We start from the raw sequence: 21393 nt of genomic DNA on the forward strand, positions 1-21393 counted from the left end.
ATTCGCCAACTTCACGATTCGATTTAAATTTCGATTTTGGGGTCACGATTCGATTTTTTTTTCGATTTTTTTTTCGATTATTATTATTTTTATTTTTTTCTCCGCTCCCCCACTTTATAACACAGAGGCATATGCTTCTGTAGGCTAAGGCTAGTCTATGATCATTGGTTCTATTCATTGTACAGTAAATCTTATTTCAAAAGATCGGCTACATATAGGTGATGCAATTTCCATATTATTTTTGTGTAAATTTATGTAATATATGATAATTGACATTAGGCAGGAATGATCAAATTCAAAGAATTTATTTACAATATAAAGTTAACCGTCTTGTTCTTACTGAAGTGTAAAATAAAAAATAAAAAAACAAAAACTGTTTTTGGTTACAACAGTGTGCTGTGCGTTCCTCTTAAAATAATGTGCAACAACAACAAAAAATATATTGTATCCAAAGTCATGGAACAAATACAGCCTGAACAAACTATATCCCAACATTTACAGTTGCTGGGCATACTGTAGCGTGGTTCAAGTACACTAATTAAATGTTTGAATCCAGCGTTTTCCACAGCCGAATAAGGCTGCAGGTCTGCTGCTATAAATAGACCTATGGCGTTAGTTATAGCTTTCGCGCGAGCTGAAGTGTGTGGAAGTTTCACTGTAAATGAGGATGAAATAGTTGGTTGGACCGTTGTTTTCCCACTTCTAGTTGAATTTGATAAATCTAAATCTTTGTGATGCCTGCGTAAATGTCCCGTCATGTTTGTCGTGTTTCCCGTGGCCGAGTACAGTACGCGCACATAGCATATCTTGCAAACTGTGGTCTTTTTATCGACAACGTGAATGTTGTCGACATAACTCACCGGGAACGCAAAATGTTTCCAAACTGGTGACGAGAGAAGCGGGAGCGGCTTGAAGCACCATTGCTGTGTCTGTCCGCGCTTGCCATCATGACTGCAGGAGAAGTCAGCTAACCCCGGGTTTTCACTGACTGCGGTTGCGGTGCGGTTGCGGTGCGGTGCGTCTTGACTGCGTGCTCCGGACGGGTCAATTTTTTTGTCAATCCACACCGGCTCCGCACAGCTGCGGTCCGGCAGCTCCGTCGCCGCCCACTTCCCAACGTATCTCGCGGGACCGTGCGCGCGCGATCATGTGGCATTTCACAACGACAAACATACAGAAAGTCTGTGCTTCTTCTGCTATGAGATTCCATGCAGCATCTTTTTTTTGGTTGTCCTTGTAAAGTATATTAATAACGAGAGTCGGGTCAGTGCGGGTCCACTCTTTATTTCTGTCTTCCGCGTCCGGCTGCCGCTCAGTACGGCAAGCGAGACGGGCACAACAAGCAATCGCGAACATCAAACTCACAATACATTACAGTCTTTATAAAAAGGAAGTGCCGTGTCATATATTATTTTGTGGTTTTCCACCTCCAATTTATTAAACCTCTCCGCGTCCATGTTCGCTGGTGTCTAAACCGTGAATGAGCACATGGCCCGGCGACGCCCACGTCACGTTCTGCTGATAAGCTTGCGAAATAGGAGCTGGCGAGTGTTTTTTTCTGAAAGGTAACCGGAAATTTATTTTGAAACTGCCTCTGTCTTCCTGTCCCGCTCGATGTGTTTTGTGCTAGCTTGCCATTTGCCGGAGGCCTACCGCTGCGGCGTCCGGCAAAAATAGAAAATAGGTCTATCCTTGCGGAAGGCTTGCGGCACGCCGGCGGGGGGGGGGGGCATCGAATCGAGTGTCCTCTCTTCTATTTCGATGCTCGAAATCGTGACGTAATTTCGATCGATTTCGATAAAAAATCGAAATCGTGACACCCTTAGTATGTATGTATATGTGAACCTTGAAACCTTGCATATGTGGTAATCACCCTTCCAGGATGTGTTTTGTTAAATCATATTTTATATGCTGTGTCTGCACTTCACCTATACACAGACATGTACATGCATTATTATTATTATTATTATTATTATTATTATTATTATTATTATTATACAAGCAAATTTCAAATTTCTTTTTTGTTATTTGATATTAATGTATTTTCATATATTTTATATGTTATGTGCTTCATTTAAAAGAAAATTTCAAAAACAATTCTAAGGTCCATTTTTGTACTCACTGTAAACTGTTGACAATCCACCTATCTATCAAGCGCGCTTTTTGTAGTACCCAAGCACCCCTAACCGTCTTTATAGCACCCCTAAGCCACTAATTCTAGAATGGCCTCGGCCAGTAGATGTGGATCATGTCAGGGCCTAATGCAGCCCAGCAGTTGTCATACTAGACTGCCATTTTGATTCGATTTCTGTGGAACACTTTCAAATCCACTAGCCACTACATCCTGATCTCATATAATGCCTCCTTTGCCCATAGGTTTTCTTGCACTGTTCAATCTCTGTCTTCGGTGGGTCGGCCACACACGTCTCTCTCTCTCCGTTTCTCATTAAAAATATAGATTGATGAAATACATTGAAGTAATTAATATATTGTTAACACATTGCAATAAAGATATGTTTCAATATTCATACTATACTATGTTTTATTTGCTAACTTTGCATTACAGGAAGGACAGAGGACCACAAGTAAATTAAGGCAGGCTATAAAAAAGCAGAGAGCATAGCAGGGTGGGGGCTGGTTGCAGAGAATAAGAGCTTCCTTTTCTAATTCCACAGACCATTAAATTGTAATTTCAGAGCTTGATATATTTATGCATTAAAACATTATGGGAGCCTACCCAACCAATTACTATGCAGACACAGCTCCTCACACCCTACCTCATAGGCAGGATGTTGCACAATGACATGCAAGAAATATAGGCTCCACAACACATCACGCCAAGTATCAATGAAAGACTTCTCTAAGGTGAAAATGTTAAACAAAAACTTCCAGTGTTCTGTCACAGTTGAAGGAAACAGTCACGCATTCAAAATACTATATTACAGCATGTTGGTGTCGTGAATAAAGAATAGATTTAGATGGTCCAATTTGAATTTGGTTGATGAGACCATGAAGAGGTATGATTGAACTCGAATATCCACAGATCAGAACCGTGGCTTCTTCCAAATGGGGATTATGAATGACATACAGATGTACAGTGAGTGGCACCTTGACTTACAATAGATTTAATTCATTTTGTCACCAAGCTCGTAATTCAATTTACCTGTATATAAAGTCAAATTTTCCCATTAAAATTATTTAAAATGCCTGTAATCTGTTACTAGTAACACTTGTGATTATGTCTTGCCTATTTTATGGGTTATTTTTGTATAGACAAGGTTTGATATAGTTACAGTGTTAGTTTCTAATGGCTTAAAGTTTTTCTACTTTTGGTATTAAATTATTATAACTTGGTCACAACCTTAGTAACAATAGCAGGCAGTAAGTGCTATATATAATATACTGTATTTTCTGGACTAGAAGTCTTTCTGGAGTACAAGTATAGGCCAAATATGTATAATTCGGTTTAAAAAAAAAAACTTGCATAGGGCGGCACGGTGGTTGGCTGGTTAGCACGTCCGCCTCCCAGTTCTGGGGACTCGGGTTCGAGTCCGGGCTCCGGCCTTCCTGGGTGGAGTTTGCATGTTCTCCCCGTGCCTGTGTGGGTCTTCTCCGGGTACTCCCACATTCCAAAGACATGCATGGCAGGTTAATTGGGCGCTCCGAATTGTTCCTAGGTATGCTTGTGAGTGTGGATGGTTGTTCGTCTCTGTGTGCCCTGCGATTGGCTGGTAACCAGTCCGGGGTGTACCCCGCCTACTGCCCAAAGCAAGCTGGGATAGGATCCAGTACCCTGTGAGGAATAAGCGGTCAAGAAAATGGATGGATGGATGGAAAAACTTGCATAAGCATAAGTCGCACTGGAGTATAAGTCGCATAAAGGACTATATTTTTACGGCTATAAGGCACACTTAAAAGTCTTAAATTCTCTCAAAAAATGATGGTGCGCCTAATAATGAGGTGCGCCTTTTGTGTAACCTGGCAATAGATAATTGTGATTCTCCACAATATCAATCTGGAAATGCTCCACGATGATTTGCTCTGGAAAGGCGGGACATTCTGTTAAATACTTCGAACTTATTGGACGATGCTGCATTGTGCAAGTTTGTTTTGACCAATCACAGCCACGGATGAAAATGTCGTCTTCGTTCTCATCGAAGGGGAGAAAAAAAGCGCAGACATTTTACCAGCTAGAAATGCAAAAAGCGCTGCTCGCTATTCAATATTCAACAAGGAAATGGTGAGTAATTCTGCAAGAAAAGCAAGAACAGATTTAATTGCAGCATCCATTTGTCCATGTTAGGTTTGTTTGTTTGCCCTGGCGTCGGCGCTGGCTTCCTGGTTTCATCACAGCTGCATGTCCTGCCTCAAACACAATGATTGGTCCGAACCACCATTGGTGAATTTTACCGTTAAGTTCTTTATTAGAGAACAGCAAATTGTTCAAAAAGTACTTAAACATTTAACAGATGGACTTGTGCATTCAAAAGCTTTGAGGTCACCTGTAAAGATTTGAATGCATTTTAGGCTTGTCCTGAAATTTCACCTGAAAGCCAAATATCCCTAACTTTTCTGAGTAATGTATAAATAAATAACTCGGTCTCAATAGGTGCGTTTCCATTACCCTCAGTTTTGCGCAAAAGGCATGTTTCGCAAAAGTAAGCTGGTAATGGAAACACCGGATTTGCGGAAAAACTCTCAAATATCGCAAAAAAAGTGTTTGCGCTCTCATGAGGTGGTTTTTGAGACGAAAAAGAAGTATTTCGCAAAAGTGTAATGGAAACACTTTTTGCGCATTAGTAGTCATGTGACACCCGCCCGGTCACGGAGGAAAGGAATGTAACACGTTGTTTGTGTATTTTTTTAATTAAACTATTAAACTATTTGTTTTGAGAATGATTAATTTCGGTTTTGTATTTTTGTTTTACATGCTGAAGTGATTTGTATCAGCTACTGCACGTCATGAGTGCAAAAGAGAGAGAGGTGTAATCGAGCGAGACTCCTTCGAGAAGTTGAAGTAGAGGAGAGCTTGAAATCCTGTCATGTTATGTCTGGTTAATTTAGCAGAAAACATCAGAAACTTTTAACAATTTGTAACCCGCCTATTACCCAGCTTCTGCATGGGAACAACATTTCAGGGTTACAGGAAGTAGGAAGTATGGGGCCACTCGCTTTCGTGTGAGAACTGCTTGCCGACTGCCGAGGGACACCAACACTAAATGCTCGAAACCGCCCGATGACGACGAGGGGTGAGTGTTTTTAAAGTAATATAACTACACCGGGCGTCAGTCTTCCGTAAACATCATGAGCACCTCCTACAGAACAGCGAGGTCTCGCGAGACGGGACATTCCGAGAATTGCGCCTCAGAAGCGAAACTCTCGTCAATGGAAACACCGACAATTCGAAATTGTACTTTATCGAAATAGTACAATATCGCTTTTATTTTTGCGAAAAAGGGTAATGGAAACGCACCAAGAGATAGAAGTCTCAATGATAAAAGTAAATAAATGGTCCCCAGACATGAGTGTCTGCCCTCAAATGAGGCATTAAACTGTTGTTTAATTACTGTTGGGACAAAGGACCTCCTGAAGGGTTCAGTACTGAGATGAGCCACTCAATGTGACTGCTGCCCTGCCCTACTTGGGTGAAGTGACAAGGGCAGTTGACATTTTCCATGATGACCCAATGCCTGACATGCATCAGTCTCTCCATCATGTCTCCCCAGCACTAAGCTAGCCTTCTTAAACAGCTAGTCTAGCCTCCTGGCATACCTCTCAGTGATGTCGCCACCTCAGCAGACCTCAGCACAGAACAGTGTGCTCATAACCACTGACAAGGTCTCTGTATTCCTCATCATATGCTTTCCTCACAAGGTAGTCACAGATCCAGGAGGTGAAGCTGATCGCCAACACCCATTTTCTGATCTTCTCTCCGAGTAATAGAGGTCAGATGGTCTCAAAAGCACTTGAAGTGTCAAAGAATGTAATCCTCGCTTCCCGGCTCATCAGGATAGGAGTATGCCCAATGCAACAGATGGAGAACAGAACAGCATCGTCCACTCCAACATACTAGGTAAGGGGTCCATAGCATTATTGGTCTGAGGCCTAAAATGGTGGAGGAACAGCCACTCCAGGGTAAGGTCTGACGTAATTTGAAACGGTGTTTTCAAAAGCTTAGGTTGAAGAGCACCTGAAGTCACTTGATCACAGACCATCAGCATAGTGGTGCACACATTATCTGGGCCTGGTCACCTTCTCACCCAAGCCTCACCCGAATAAACAAATATGACTTAATACAATTATTTTCAATTTTAGGTAGGCCTACCTGATATGTGCATTTTATTGATTTGCCTTTTTAAACTAATATTGTCAATGATTTCATGGTCAAAATTACTGATTTTGCACATATCCTGTTGAAATTCATTTGCAATAAAATAATTTTCTTTCTGTTCCTGAGGGTGCAGGGATATGCCAGGTTGAAGGACTGTATTTTTTCTATAATTATTAATAGTATTGTTGATGACTAAAATGTGGTTTTGATTAGGAAAACATTTTTTTATTAGAATTAATTGTCTGAGGAGAGGGGCGTGGGTGGTTCAAAGGGGCCATCGTCTATATCTCAATCAGTGTGAGTCATGGGCATGTAGTGAAGATTATTGTGACTTTGTAACTAAATAAATTGGAAAAATCCCCATCCAACATGTGGCTACGACATACTCATTTTTAAGGACCAACTAGAACCCCGCCACACTGAGAATGTGAAATTTAAACACAACTTCTTGCTTCAGTAAGGTTTGTCTAAATGAGATAATTGCCAGCCGTACCATCACATTTGTGATGCACCAATTTGTGAGGAAGGAAGTAGGAAGTATCGGAAGTAAGGAAGTATCGTGTGTCATGATCGCCAACCTGAAATGTTTTTTACTTTACGTTACGTTTTAGAAACTTTATATTAAATGTGGTATTCAGGACTATCTCCATTTCATTAGTCCACACCTGCCAAGAGACCGGCCAACATGCATTTTGCATAACAGGAACAAAATTTCCCTTGAAATTACGGGAGTATGATTCGCCAATCAAAACTGTGCAAAAAAAAAAGAAAAAAAGAGAGAGATATACCGTAATTGCCAGACTATAAGGCACACCTGATTATAAGCCGCATGTGCCCACATTGAAACATGAGATATTTACAAAGAAAGACGGTACACAGAAAGAGTTTTCAAAAGTTTAATAAAATACCTTAGCTTTTCTTTTCAAACAGTGCCTGTGACGTGGCAGTAACACAGCAGCAATACGGTAGTAGCACAGCACTAACGGGGCTGGATAAAAATAACATGCCGGTAAAAGTCACTGAGACTTCTTTTATTTTCCAGGATGAAGGTCTGTTCATGCTAATTTTATTGATGCACAAAGCTCGAAGTTACATTAAATGTGCGTCTTCCTCGACATATATATTCCACCTGTCTCACTCTTACCTTTTCTGCTCGAGCACCCCTGGCGGCCTTTAGAAAAAATGTATAAATTAGCCGCATCATTTTATAAGCCGCAGGGTTGAAAGTGTGTGAAAAAAGTCGTGGCTTATTGTCCGGAAATTATGGTAATTTACATTTTGCATTGAAAGATCTGGTCTAATATCGGGCAGCAGTTTGTATCTGGACAAGAACAAATTAGGACCCAGTCATGAGGCCATGTTTTTCTCTGGCTTTACCAAAACAACAGTTTCTCCCTGTAGTTGCGTCTGTCATGATAACTGCTCCCGGCAGAAAGTGTCGGGTATCTTAAAACACCTTCAAAGGAGACATCCGTCGACATCCTGAATGGTGATCTTCAGAGAAGTAGTTAGGATCCCCATTAAAATCCCCCAACTTTATGGCAACTGCAGTGAAACGTTACTATGGCAGAGAAGGGAGAGGATGACTATATGGCTATAAATACTCAAATGGAGGGCTGCTGCTATCCGACTGCAGTCACAAACAGCAAATTGTTTTGGTTAGCAATTATTCACACAAACAAAAAATGGAAACCAAACTGTTTACCTTGTGTGACAATGTAAACCTTAGTGAATATGAAACATTTCTCAAAATTTTATTTATTTTTTTGCTATTAAATTGGTTCACTTAACAAGTAGGCATGAACAGCCACAAAGGAGTAATGAAAACCACTGACTCTGTGTTAACAAGCTCTTTACTTAGATTCACTCTGAGTACTTGTAGGATTTTTCTCTCTGTTGTTGTTTTCTCGTTTTTCTTCTCCCTTTTTTTTTTGCTAAAAAAAATACTCCCAACATCAATCTACAGAGGTGCCTGGTAAAAGTGACCTGTTTTTTCTTGGGTTAAACTACTCGTGTTAAAAGAAGTGCACACCCTTGAGGTAGGTGCTTGAGTGGTTGTGGAAGGGGACGACAGCAGCTTCTGGATATGGATTTCTGAAGGAAATGCAAACAATGCCTTTGGGCAGCAACAAATGAGAGGAGGCTGCAGTGTCTCTCTGTGAAGACCCATCACTAGAAAGATACCTAAGCACGAGCACTTCTGGATGCCTGTTTGTGCGCCTTTTGGTTTAAGCTACTTCGGTTTACAATGACTTACATTGGTAACGAGACTAAACAGACTTGCTTCTTCCTCAGCTCCAACTTAGCCGATATGGTATCAAACAACTGTTCAAACAAGTTGCCAGGAGAGAGAGGCTCAACCGAGAACACAACTTTGTCAGGAACATGGCAGAGAGTGAGCCACGAATGTGCCGAAGCTAGAAATGCAGAGGATAATAATCAGTAGCAATTCTCACCTCATGGAGTAGAGGAACATGTTTTTTTTCCTTGTTTTTTCCTTGCGTAACCAGCAATGTGAGCTTCACCAAACACCTAGCCTAATAGCAAGGAGTTAGGGAAGCTGTAGTGATGGGAAAATTATTATTATTTTTACTAGCACTATCTAGAAGAGTAGAAAATTATATACATTGCAAATGGTTCATGAAGCTTCATTTTCCCATCACTAGTAAGCTGCCAGAGAAGCTTCAATATGATCGAGTTTAAATAGTGTAGTACATATTTTCCAGTCCAGTTCCCAAAAATATTTAAAGCTGGGCACTTTGAAGCAGGTCAACGTCTGGTTCAAGTGGAGGTTAATTTTGCCTTGCAAAGAAAAGTCGCATACGTTCACCAATGTTAGTCTTGTGTTCACTGCTCAACCAGAGGAAAAAAAAGAGACAGAAGCTAGTTAAGTACGTAGACATTCTCAAACAAATCTGAATCATCATCTTTGTACCGCCCATTGATTGCATGCGATCGAGTCTCCAGTGCCTTTCACAGATGTTTATTGCTCAGCAATACACCGTAGAACTAAAAGTTTAGACATACAAAACAAACATTTACTACAAACATGGCATTGTGTTAGCATCTAAGCTAACGATAGATAATTGAAATGCTACTGACCACTTTGGCCTGCTCAATCAACGGCAGTCTTCTTCCACAAGTGATCATCACAGTCATGAATGCTTTAACAGCTTCTTAAATCAACTTTATCCATTTGCTCAACTTTTCCAACGAAGAATGATGACAAAAACAACCAGCTCCAAAGAAAGGAAAAGACGTGTCGTCCAATGCTTGTGGCTGTGTCAATTTACGGAAACGCTGTGAGCCCGCAACTTCCGGTTTAACATGTCAAAATAAAAGCATCATATTGAAAAAGGAAATAAAGATGGCGGCATTTACAATCTTTATTTGCAATGTATATAAAAACACGAGAAATGTGTCATCAGTTGGTGCGTTCCCATTACCCTCAGGCGTCAGTTTTGGGCAAAAGGCAAGTTGTGGAAAAGCAAGCTGGTGATGGAAACACATAATTTTCGAAAAAACTCCAATATTGCAAAAAGTTTTTACACTCTAATGAGGTGGTTTTTGAGACATGTCGAAATGGAAGTATTTCGCAAAAGTGTAATGGAAACACTTTTTGCGAATTCCCTGTAGTCATGTGACCCCCGCCCGGTCACGGAGGAAAGGAAGTAGGAAGTACAGGGGCACTCACTTTCGTATCGGAGCTGCCTCCTGATTGGATGTCTTTTTAACTCATTCACTCACAAAAACGGATTTATACGTTTTTTAGGTTTTTGTTTTCTAGAGTTTTTGTATGAAGGCTTTGATGCAGTTTCTGACCTGAAGTGGTCGCTTAAAGCGATGGTAGTTATTACCAAAAAAAAAAAAAAAAAAACGGCCAGCAGGTGGCAGCAAAGTATAAAGAAATCAACCAGGTCCATGTTGCAACAAGCTCTTTTTCCCAGTATTTTCAACAGGTTTGTGAATAATGATGAAACTTAGTTAATCATAATGCTAATTGCTACAAATCATAAAAACAGATAAAAAAAAATATACCATACTTTTTTTTAATTTTTTTTTATTTTTTATTTATTTTATTTTTTTTCTGATGAAAGAAGATGTTTTTATAGCAATAGAACATGAAAATGGCTGGGAGGGAATGAGTTAAGCACAAAGTGATTTAATTATAGAGCCTATGCTGCCGTTCAATGCATGTTCCATATCGTTGCATGAGAAATGGCCGTTGCCCCGCGCAACGAGCAATCGAGAGACATACGGCGCACGTCGTCGTTGCAATCTATCCGTCTGCACCATAACACGAGTTATAAGCACACCCACACACGCGCACGCTCAACACCAAATGCCCAAACCATCCCACTGAGGGGAGCGAGACGTTTTTAAAGTAATGTTAACTCCGGGCATCCGTCTTCCGTAAACATCATGAGCACCTCCTACAGAACAGCGAGGTCTCGCGAGACGGGACCTTCCGAGAATTGCGCCTCAGAAGCGAAACTCTCGTCAATGGAAACACTGACAATTCGAAATTGTACTTTATCGAAATATTACATTATCGCTTTTATTTTTGCGAAAAACTGTAATGGATATGCAGCTAGTGATTGGTGTCATTTTATTCTGGAGCAAAAAATAAAGATGCTATCATAGAATATACATAAAGGACACACCGTGACCCTTGTGAGGATAAGCAGTTTGTGAAATGGAAGGATGGATGGATTTTTACTTTTTTTTTTTTTTTTTTTAATTATATTTGTTTCATTTTTTACATCACAAAAACCTGGCATTTAAATGGGGATGTGGAGCTTGTATATTCACTGCAGTTGTATGTTGAACGTGCACTTCTGTACACTCATACGTGTGTGCAATCCTAAAGCTGTGAAGCTTTGCTTTCGCTTAAATGTGTAGTTCAATAGAGTGAAAATAAACAAATAATTGTCTCTTACATACTGTGTCAAATGATAACATTCACTATCATCACTCCTTACCAGTCGAGCCTTGGGCCTAATGACGAGTGCAAGTTGCAACTATTGCAACAACTGGTTCTGGCTTTTGTCATCTGTCCACAGCAATTGTTGCCAAGGTCTTTTTTTTTGTTTGTTTGTTTTTTTTTGCCGGGATACCAGCAGCTAACATCGGTCCTATTGCAGCGCAATCCCCATGATACATCCCATCTGTGTTTTGTTCATTTGATATATATTTTTTTTTCTTCAACAAACTTAATCCAACACAGTTCCCTTTTTTCACCCCTCCATTCAGTAGTTTTGTTTTGGGGGTCTCTTTGGGGGCATGCATTAAATCTAGGACATTGATTTTGCCTAGAGCAATGCATTACACTGTGTCTTTGTAATGTTAAAATTAACCCTAAGAGCTCACACCTTGCCAAGCTCGCACCTCATTTGCTAACTACATCACAGCTGTTTTGGCAGAGCACGCATGAAATCATGCACAAATTCATAATACAAAGTGAGTGTTTCAGAAACATTATTGCTTGTTGATCTGCAAATTTACCAAATAACCGAGATTATTTCTTGACTATGTACTTTATGGTAAAAGCCCATGTCATTTATTATTATTATTATTATTATTATTATTATTATTATTATTATTATTATTATTATTATTATTAATTAATTAATTAATTAAGAACCCAACTTCTGGCTTTTCGGCTATTTCTTTTACCTGAATGAAATTAGATCATTTGAACAAAGAAGATTCAGGAAAAATGAAAGCACTTTTTTTTTTCTTCTCAACCATACCACCGTTTTGATTTGAAGATGTCTTCCAGATTTCATCAGATACAATTGTGCTTTGAGAAATGCTTCGTGTGACTATGGGCGAAAGTGTGCTTTCCTCATATCACCCAATCCATCACAGGCAACTCTCCTTGAGGGTGGATCAGTGCAGGTTACCGTTGCACTCCCAAAGCTAAGTTGTGCAAACTTGATGTATGTGCTGTCGACTGGCAGTTAATGAAACAACAGCGAGAGCAGCCTGCTTGTGTCTTTGCTTTCTCTTCATCTTGCGGAATTCCAACTTCTTACATATGCAAAAATGTAAAAACTGTTTCAGCAGAGAGTAATGATACATATCTCTCTATATATGGTTGATTTACTTTTTTTTTTCTTTTTTTTTTTTATATATCATGATTAATTGCAATTAACTCGTGATTTATCGCAAATTGTATCTGTTCCCCAATGCACAAGTTGTATTACTAATTAATCTGAGTCTATATTAGGGCATCCACTAAATTGGGAAGGTGGGTTTTAATTGGCTGCTAGGCACTGTTGACACCTCAAGTCTTCCACTTTTCTCTCTTCTCTTTCCACCCCTGAGACCAAAAGATAACCACATATATAGGCGGAGACAGAGCCAGAGTTGCAGTAACACAATTAACGTGAGGGGCTGAAAGGAAGTGAGCAAGCACTACAAGACTTGTTGTTGGATTCAAGGATGAGAATGAGGGAAATAGTGGACTTTTTCACTAATCCTGAATTGAAACCAAGTGAACAAGGAAGTGAACATATCACTCTGTTATGAATCAGTTATTTACTGTAACTGCCATAGGACTGGTTGATATTTGATAGTGTGATATACGGATGTAACGATGTCCAAACATCACGATACGATATTATCACGATATGGAGGTTGGCGACATAAAAAAAGGTCACAATATTGTAAAAACAAATGAGCTCATGCTAAAAAGAAAAAAACACAATATTGTGCAGCAATGAAAAATATAAAATATACATTTGTATATATATATATATATATATATATATATATATATATTTCGATCGTCTGATGATTAGCATAGATTTTAAACATAGAAGGGTCAAAACATCCCTAATGTAAATTAAATTGCATGAAAAAGTTGCCACCAGAGGGTGCTAGAACTGCACAAATGGAAATCAATCTGACTTTTTAAACAGATGTTTTGCTTTTAGACATCATGAACATGGCGATGACGATATTGTGCCAATTTTAATATCATGATATCACGATACAGTCTTCCCTCGCTATAACGCGGTTCACTTTTCGCGGTCTCGCTGTATCGCAGATTTTTTTTTAAGTGCATATTTTTTTACAGTAATATACCCATTTTATAACATTTATGAAGGTTTGAACATTGTCAATGTTTGAACAGGAGAGAAATGTGAGAACATGTAAATGCCTCAATGAGAAAAGTGTATAAATTGTGCGGTCGGGGATTTTAGAGCCTTAAAACATTTATAAGAGTTGTAAAACATAAAGCTAACTACTTCGCAGATTTCATCTATTGCGGGTATTTTTTGGAACCTAACCCCAGTGGAAAACGAGGGAACACTGTATTGCCCTTATCGTTACATCCCTATGATAGTTAATGAACATCGGTCTTATGAGCATCTTTCTGTCATGATCAACTCTGTTTTGTTTTTTTGACACTTGATTCTTCCCTGTCTTTCCTTCTTTTTTTTCTTTTTTTTCCTAGGCAGCACACAATAGAGTTAAGCAAGTAGACATGCACCTGGGGACTATTGTAATCAGCTCCAAGTGTTAAGTTCTGCGACCATTCCAGGAAGATGCAAGATTGTTTCTTTGTCTTCCCCATTTGCTCTGCTGCAGTCTGCTTCTCGCCTATATTGTTAGTGCTCCTCGTGTGATGTTTTTTTTTTGTTTTTTTTTTGTGCTAAACCTTTTTTTTTTTTCCCTGGCATTACTCCTTGCTCTAACCCGTTTAGTCACTGTTTGTTTGAACAGTATTGATTGCTTGTTCTCCCTACTTGTAAGTAGGACGCTGTCTATTAGGGTGGTCTGTTGTACTTTGTATAAAACTCATTTTCCAACATGACAGAAGCGCTTCATGTTTATTGGTCTTTTATTTGGGTTCTTTAAATCTACCTAATCATGTATCACTAAATGTCGTCTTTGAATACACCTTTAACTGTTTACCTGTCAGTCGCAAAGTATATACTGTATGGAGACAGACAACTATTCAGACTCATATTTATGAGTGAATACAGGGGACACTGGAAAGAGTCAACTAAAAAAAATAAATTCCAAATTAAGTATAGGTGCTTCTGATCACTCATTGCGTTGGCTGCTTCTTGACAAGACTACATATTTGTATTGTTAATAAAGCTTATTGAAATAGTTAAATTCTGGAACACATTCATTGAATTATAATTGATCCCGATGGGACACTAAATAGGACAAATTGGAAGTTGAAGAAAATTACAGAATGGATTGTGGATGTGGTTGACTTTGGCGCTTCCGCTCCATTGTGTTTTTTGTTGTTGTACGATTTAGACTTTGGAAGGGAAAGAAGAGAATTTCAATATCACTCGATAGTCTTCTTACCTTGTTTACACATTTGTCATGTTTAATACATACATACATACATACATACATACATACATACATACATACATACATACATACAGTGGTACCTCTACTTACGAAATGAATTGGTTCTGGAAGAAAGTTCTTAAGTAGAAAATTTTGTAAGTAGAGACGCATTTTCCATGTAAATGCCCTAATCCGTTCCAAGCCTCCCAAAATTCAGACATAAATGCTTTATAAAGCATAAAAATGCATCGAAACATGTAACAAATATATGTTCCAACTAGATTATTGCACAGTTGTGCGTAATGTAAAAAACAAAGAATAAAGAATAAAAATGATGGTCATTTACCTTTTTAACTGCTGTCCTCATCGTTTGTGCCCTCTTTGGTTCATGTTCTCTCTCAGAAGTATGCATGCAGGCAGCTGCCAATGAAGTCCCACACACCGGCGACCACTTCTCCTCACTAAATGTAGGCCTACATGTGCACTTCTGTATTTATCATCTCCATAAATCATAGGCCTACTCTAAAAATATCAAAAGTCACGTTATTTTTTATTTTTTCTGGGAGCCACCTCGCAACACAATTGCCATCTTCAGGCAACGACGACGTGAATAGAGTATACAAAAAAATTATTGTGACTGTCGTTCTAATAATTTCAGACATTTGGGCATATGAGTAGCTAGGGATGGGCACATATTTAGTGAGGATCGATCACGATTTTGGGACAGACAGACCCATCTTTTTATAGAAGTCTGGCCAGGCCTGGCCGCCTCGGAGTGAATGCGCGTATCCAATGCACGGTACTAAAACAAGTCAAATATGAATAAATATTTAAGCTGTATAAAAATGACTCAGAAATGTATTTCCCTGTTTGATTAAAAAAAACAAAAAACAAGATGTCATCCCGGTGATGTTGGCTTTATCAAGCCGAGATCTCCAACTCTCACTGGAGCGGTTCGCAGCGAGTGTGAAGCGGTTGGGATGAAGATCAGCACCTCCAAATCCAAGACCATGGTCCTCAGTCGGAAAAGGGGGGCGTGTCCTCTCCGGGTCGGAGATGAGATCCTGCCCCAAGTGGAGGAGTTCAAGTATCTTGGGGTCTTGTTCACAAGTGAGGGCAGGATGGAGCGGGAGATCGACAGGCGGATCGGTGCAGCGTCCGCAGTGATGCGGACTCTGTATCGGTCTGTTGTGGTGAAGAAAGAGCTGCTCTTGATTTACCGGTCGATGTACGTTCCAACCCTCACCTATGTTCACGAGCTGTGGGTCGTAACCGAAAGAACAAGTTCCCGGAAACAAGCGGCCGAAATGAGTTTCCACCGCAGGGTGTCCGGGCTCTCCCTTAGAGATAGGGTGAGAAGCTCGGTCATCCGGGAGGGACTCGAGTCGGGAGTCGAGCCACTGCTCCTCCGCGTTGAGGGGAGCCAGCTGAGGTGGCTCAGGTATCTGGTTCGGATGCCTCCTGAACGTCTTCCTGGGGAGGTGTTCCGGGCATGTCCCACCGGTGGGAGGCCCCGGGGAAGACCCAGGACACGCTGGAGAGACTATGTCTCTCGGCTGGCCTGGGAATGCCTTGGGATCCCGCCGGAGGAGCTGGTTTAAGTGGCTGGGGAGAGTGAAGTCTGGATTTCCCTCCTAAAGCTGCTGCCCCCACGACCCGACCTCAGATAAGCGTTAGAAGATGGATGGATGTTTTTTTCCACATACGTGAGTTTCGAGTTTCGTTCGTATGTAGTTTTCTGCACAAGTTTCCACGCACAGGTGTATATATGAGGCCCCAGGGTTCCCTTTCCTTGCCTTATCATGTCAAAGATGCATAAAATGTGAAGAGAGTTTTAAAAGCGTGAGTGCGAAGGTTATACCAAGAGGCGACTGAACACATAGTAGGTGATGATATATGAGTGTCAAAAAATATGCATTATATGACTCAGTTCCTCTGATCCAATGAAAGCAAGGAAAGGAGATAAACTGAAGGGATCTGACAAACGTACTTGAATGTACAGTATTTTCTCTCACTCCCTGTCTATCTCACACAGATGCATGTGCACACACACATATACAAATGCTCACATACACAATAGTGTCATACATTGATACTTTCTTTCATTAAACACCAATGCTAGCTGCTTAAAGCCAATACATAGGTCAAAGATGAACTTAACTGTCAAAACAGTGAAGAATAAAAAATATGTTGATAAGTGGTTCAGATAATGGATGGACGGATACTGTATTTGAATACAGTTTGTAAGAACACAATTTTGGCAGAGCCTCTAATTTTGGCACCCTCACTGTGTCATTGAATTGGTCCGTTTGTACTGTTTAGAGCAGGGTTCACCTACTCTCGTTTTTGAGGGAATCAATCCAACATGTTTTGCATTCTTCCCTCAACTCAACTCAATTTGTAAAGCGCTTTAAAAATAGGCATTGCTGTATACAAAGTGCTGTACAAGACACTTGATTCAAAGGATCAGGATCGTTATCAGGCTTCTGCAGAGCTTGCTGACCATATGACTCAAGTGTGTTGGAGGAGAAAAAAAAATACAAAACATGCTGAATGGCTAGTGTCCGAGAGGAACAGAGTTGGTGACCCCTGCTTTAGAGCAAAGCCCAAGTGCATGCATGCCATTATGCTATACTGTAATAGACCCCTTCAAAGTTTGGAAACAATGTGATGCAATTTAAAGGGCGGGGCTTAGCTGGAGGCAAAAACACATCAGTGACATGTGGTTCTAACACCGGTCAGCATATTTTCACAGAAAGTTCACGTCGGAAAGGACGCGGAAAACGGCCATTTGAGTTTATATGTAAGTAAAGTGACTCCCCATGACCGTGAATGTTACTTTAAAAAGTTAACTGACTGATGGGACGATATTTACTGACCCCCTACGCACTCACGCACTGGAAAGATGATTCAACGGGACTAGCCACCGTGCAATAGCCAGACATTTAAATCTACCTTATAGAAAAACTGAACGTTTATACTAAAGATAAACTGAAGGCCTATAAATCATTACATGTCTACAACTAACTACGTCTTGAATGGACATGTTCAAAATTTAGAATATAACAACTTGAGCGAGGTCTTTTGTGTTGTGCGGTCGCAAGTGCTGCCAAGTCAACGACAGGGACAGAAGACGAGGATATACGAGGCATGTACCTCTCCTACAACAAATTTTTACAAGAAGTTATCGGAAACATTGTGGGGGCTTTCGCCTCGACAAAACTGAAACATACAGCTAACGTTTGGTTAGCTAGCGGTTAGCATTCGCACATGTAGCATGTAAACACGGACTTTTTGTAAGTCCGTGCATTAAAAAGAATCCCAAAAATAATGACTAACTTAAGTAATTCTAGCCCATATCATTGTCCAGGCTGAAGCTGATAGTTAAATCTTACCTGATATGAAGTGTGCGCTGTTGATGATAGCTTCAGTCCAGTCCAGTCCTTTCGCCTAATCATGTTTAACTACAGCCGTCTGCGATTACTCTGACTGGCAGAGGCTGGGATGCGATAGAATTTCAAGTTTTTGTTGGTGCTTTTACGGTTCTGGCAACCAAAAACACAACAAGACGACATTTTCTACAGACAACCAGCGTTGTTTACTTCTAGCTGCACTTTGGTTGTTTTTGCCTCCAGTAAACACCGTGACGTCATCGTGACGTAGGCCATGAAAGGGTCTATATAATAGAACATTGTGCTACATTGTGTCTGGAATAAGTTCTTCTTCCCCATGTCATCGCTTTCATTCGTTTGTAAGCTTCTTTATCAGCCATTTCCTTTGCTTTAATTTGTGTGTGCATACATTTGTGTCAATATGTACTGCATGCCAGTTAGAAACTCAATTAAATTAAGTCTTTTTAATCAGCCTCAGCCTTGGTTTTGCTATTGTTTACTCTCATTGCCTTTGTCTTCTCACTATCTCAAACAAGTAACATTTGAGCTTTGCTCTAATGAGCCCTCACATTCATTCAATTTCCTGCAGTTGTCAGCATCTCTGTTGGAATCTCCCTCATACAACAAAGCACAAAGGTTTCTCAAGTGAACTGCCCAGAATACAATGCAAGCTGATCGTATTTATTTATTTTTCATTGTACCAATTCTATCATCAATATGAATCAAATTTAATAATTCACTACAAGTCACTCTTCTGCGATTGGCTGGCGACAAGTTCCGCACCTGCCATCCAAAGGTCTTGTATTAGGGGTGGGACGATATGGGTAAACGACGATTCGATACTGTGACGATAGTTGGCTCACAATATCGACAATATCACAATACACGATATCTACGATTTTTGATATACTGTCAAAAAACATTTTTTAGCAGTATATCACGATATGTGACTGAAAAAGCCAACAAATGCCCATAAAAATGAAAATGTCTAATTATGCATTTATTCAATGCCAAAACTTTGTACAATGTACAAAGTTCTGCATAATGTCTCACTGCCTCTTGGTCTTTTAACTGTAAACATTGTAAAGTGAGACAAATTAAAGTACATAAACATTTACAACATAACACTGCACAACTGGACACATTACATCGATATCTACAGTGTATCGATAATTTATTGCAACAGAGAGCGCAACAATATATTGTGATATCGATTTTTTTCTCCCACCCCTAGTATTTATATACTGGCAAAAGGGTTATCATGCAAAAAAAAAAATTAAAAAAATAATAATAATTAAAAAAAAAATCTAAATTGAGATATTGATATATTTGAATTCTGCACTTAATTCCCTTTAAAATGATATATAATACATGGATGTACCTCAAAAATTGACACTTACAGCAGTTTTAATGATGGAAGATTGAAATCCCTAGTTTTGAGGAAAAGGGCTTTAAAAGTTTTGGTACTTACATCTTTCAAATGTCCATAGCATTTATTTTATTCTTTTCTCTGTAGCGCTTTGAGATCATGCTGATGAAAAGTGCATTATAAATTGAATTTATTATTATTATTATTATTATTATTATTATTATTATTATTATTATTATTATTATTATTACCTGTCAATAGAAGAAATCAGCCTCAACTTTGAAGATCAGATTCATCTTACAATTCATGTTCTGAGGCATCAATCAAAGTTTGGTTATTTTATTGTTGCTCTTTGTGGTATTTCCTTGTTTGACTGAGGTCATAATACCACAGTGGGAAATTTAAATTAATAATTTTGTGTGAATTGAAAGATTATTTGCAATTTGGTGTGGCCCGTGCCAAGTGAGTTTATTGATAACACCATAGATGGATGCAATGTCTCAAATGTTTTTGGTCACATGTATAAAAGAAAATGAAAATGTTCCGATGGTTTAACAAAGTTTTGTCACCAGTTTTGTCTCCTTACCCTGCGTGGATTTTGGGGCGGGGTGATGATCCCCATCGCAGGGATCATGGCAATGATTTTTCATATTCAAGTTTCATATTTCACATTTTATTTTAATTTCATCCCACTTCAGACAATAAATTTGTGGTGATATATGCGACTCAGGCTGGCGGTTCATTTTTGACGCCTCGAGTGGCGTGTCATCTGTCATAGACGCCGTCTCATGAAAACAATCAGACCCTTATGCTATAGATAACTGATAAAGATAAGTAAACCGATACTTTCCATTTCTGCTCATATTATTGATGAAAACAAGTAATTTTGCCCTAAAATAAATAAATAAATAAATAAGTAAATAAATAAATTCCATTAAAAAAATTTTTTTTTTTTGCTATCCCTTGTGAACACACACATATTTATAGTTTGAAGTGCAGTGAATTTTGTTTCGTCTTCTTTTTCCATAGATATAGTTCACTGAGGCACTTCATTGCCGCTCATGGCATCGCTGGAAATAGATAAATGCAGTTTTTTTTTTTTTAAATGGAACTCCTGAGGATTGGGCAAGAAAATGCTATTGCGGACACAGATTCAGACTTTTCATCGCATTGGAATTTTTTGTTTTTGTTTTGTTTTATTGTTACTTTTTCTTAACTCTTACAAATGGATAAAAAATGGGGAAAATGTTATTGTGGACACAGATTCATAATTGTCATTGCATTGTATTTTTATTTATGTATTTATTTTTTGAATGTTGAATTCTACTTTTTCTTGGAAATGGTTAACAGGAAACGTAACTGCTCGTGGCACCTTCTGGAATCTTTTTTTTTGTTCCCCTTTTAAAAATATTTTTATGGAACTTCGGAAGATGGAAAAAAATGGGGCAAATACTGTTGCAGACACACATTCATAATTTTCAACACAACAGATTTATTATTTTTTTATTTTCATTTGTACTTTTCTTAGTGATGGTTGACCTTTTTTTTTTTTAAAGAGATCAATAAACAGACATTTTATCTTTGCTCATCGAACTCTTGAAAATGGGAATTGTACCATTGTAGACACACAGATTCGTAATTTTCAGCATAGATGATTTATTTAATTTATTTATTATTGTTATTTTAAGCTTTTTTTTTTCTTTCTTTTTTTCAAGGAGATGGTTAACAGACTGTTACTTTTTCATCTGATTCTGATTTCTCTTTTTGTTATTGTATTTAATTTAATCTGAGAACAACGCTGTTATTGCAGTTTAGTGAGATCGTTTTGTTCCAGGGAAGCCACTAGGTAGGAGTGACGTTAGTTATCCTTACCCCGGGTTTACACCGGTTGCGGTTGCAGTGCGGCTGTGGTGCGGTGCGTCTTTACTGCGTGCTCCGGACGCGTCAATTTTTTGGCCAATCCACACAGTCCGCACAGC

General features: G+C 39.1%; 1 protein-coding gene and 1 long non-coding RNA gene across 2 annotated transcripts in view; both read right to left on the reverse strand.

Moving 5' to 3' along the window:
* Positions 1–21393, reverse strand: part of rbfox1 (RNA binding fox-1 homolog 1) — a 372128-nt gene that overhangs the window by 265728 nt on the left and 85007 nt on the right. The gene's annotated exons all lie outside the window — the stretch shown is intronic.
* Positions 9299–9708, reverse strand: LOC144025880 (uncharacterized). Its single transcript, XR_013284979.1, has 2 exons — positions 9434–9708; positions 9299–9340 (listed from the first exon to the last, which is right to left on the reverse strand). It is a non-coding gene; the product is annotated as an uncharacterized LOC144025880 (long non-coding RNA).

Source organism: Festucalex cinctus, chromosome 1 (genome assembly GCF_051991245.1).
Source record: "Festucalex cinctus isolate MCC-2025b chromosome 1, RoL_Fcin_1.0, whole genome shotgun sequence".
NCBI lineage: Eukaryota > Metazoa > Chordata > Actinopteri > Syngnathiformes > Syngnathidae > Festucalex > Festucalex cinctus.